Here is a 1,992-nt window from a genome sequence, read left to right as displayed (position 1 = left end):
TCACTCCTCCATCACTCCTTCATCACTCCTACATCACTCCTTCATCACTCCTCCATCTCTCCTACATCACTCCTCCATCACTCCTACATCACTCCTCCATCACTCCTCCATCACTCCTACATCACTCCTTCATCACTCCTCCATCACTCCTTCATCACTCCTCCATCACTCCTCCATCACTCCTACATCACTCCATCACTCCTACATCACTCCTACATCACTCCTCCATCACTCCTACATCACTCCTCCATCACTCCTCCATCACTCCTACATCACTCCTACATCACTCCTACATCACTCCTTCATCACTCCTACATCAGTCCTCCATCACTCCTACATCACTCCTACATCACTCCTCCATCACTCCTACATCACTCCTCCATCACTCCTCCATCACTCCTACATCACTCCTCCATCTCTCCTCATCACTCCTTCATCAGTCCTCCATCACTCCTACATCACTCCTCCATCTCTCCTCATCACTCCTTCATCAGTCCTCCATCACTCCTTCATCACTCCTCCATCACTCCTACATCACTCCTCCATCTCTCCTCATCACTCCTCCATCTCTCCTCATCACTCCTTCATCAGTCCTCCATCACTCCTCCATCACTCCTACATCACTCCTCCATCTCTCCTCATCACTCCTTCATCAGTCCTCCATCACTCATCCATCACTCCTACATCACTCCTCCATCTCTCCTCATCACTCCTTCATCAGTCCTCCATCACTCCTTCATCACTCCTCCATCAGTCCTCCATCACTCCTCCATCACTCCTCCATCACTCCTACATCACTCCTCCATCACTCCTACATCACTCCTCCATCTCTCCTCATCACTCCTTCATCTCTCCTCCATCAGTCCTACATCACTCCTCCATCACTCCTACATCACTCCTCCATCTCTCCTCATCACTCCTTCATCTCTCCTCCATCAGTCCTACATCACTCCTCCATCTCTCCTCATCACTCCTTCATCTCTCCTCCATCACTCCTCCATCAGTCCTCCATCACTCCTTCATCAGTCCTACATCACTCCTTCATCAGTCCTCCATCTCTCCTCATCACTCCTTCATCTCTCCTCCATCAGTCCTCCATCACTCCTCATCACTCCTTCATCAGTCCTCCATCTCTCCTCATCACTCCTTCATCTCTCCTCCATCAGTCCTCCATCACTCCTTCATCTCTCCTCCATCAGTCCTCCATCACTCCTTCATCTCTCCTCATCACTCCTTCATCTCTCCTCCATCAGTCCTACATCACTCCTCCATCTCTCCTCATCACTCCTTCATCTCTCCTCCATCACTCCTCCATCAGTCCTCCATCACTCCTTCATCAGTCCTACATCACTCCTTCATCAGTCCTCCATCTCTCCTCATCACTCCTTCATCTCTCCTCCATCAGTCCTCCATCACTCCTCATCACTCCTTCATCAGTCCTCCATCTCTCCTCATCACTCCTTCATCTCTCCTCCATCAGTCCTCCATCACTCCTTCATCACTCCTTCATCTCTCCTCCATCAGTCCTCCATCACTCCTTCATCTCTCCTCATCACTCCTTCATCTCTCCTCCATCACTCCTCCATCAGTCCTTCATCACAGAGATGAAACTGATGTCAATATTTTAACACTGTCACCATCGATACATCCACCTGGAGCCATGTCTCTCTACCTGTGTGTCTGTCTACCTGTCTGTCTACCTGTCTCTGTCTGTCTCTCTGTCTACCTGTCTCTCTCTCTGTCTGTCTGTCTGTCTGTGTGTCTGTCTGCCTGTCTCTACCTGTCTCTCTCTCTGTGTTTGTGTGATCCAGTTCTAACAGTACCTGATAAGGCAGCTCTCTCAGGTGTGTCGTGTCAGATATGGTAGCCCCCCCCCCCGCCCCCCCCCCCCCTCATAATGACCATATATGGTTATTTTTTCAGAATCTCTGTCAATGACCAGTGAGGAGTTCACCAATGGTACGTCAGCTGTCTCATCGTCCAATCAGATCG

Source organism: Sebastes fasciatus, unplaced genomic scaffold, assembly GCF_043250625.1.
Source record: "Sebastes fasciatus isolate fSebFas1 unplaced genomic scaffold, fSebFas1.pri Scaffold_100, whole genome shotgun sequence".
NCBI classification, from domain to species: Eukaryota; Metazoa; Chordata; class Actinopteri; order Perciformes; family Sebastidae; genus Sebastes; species Sebastes fasciatus.
This window is presented reverse-complemented; position numbering follows the sequence as displayed.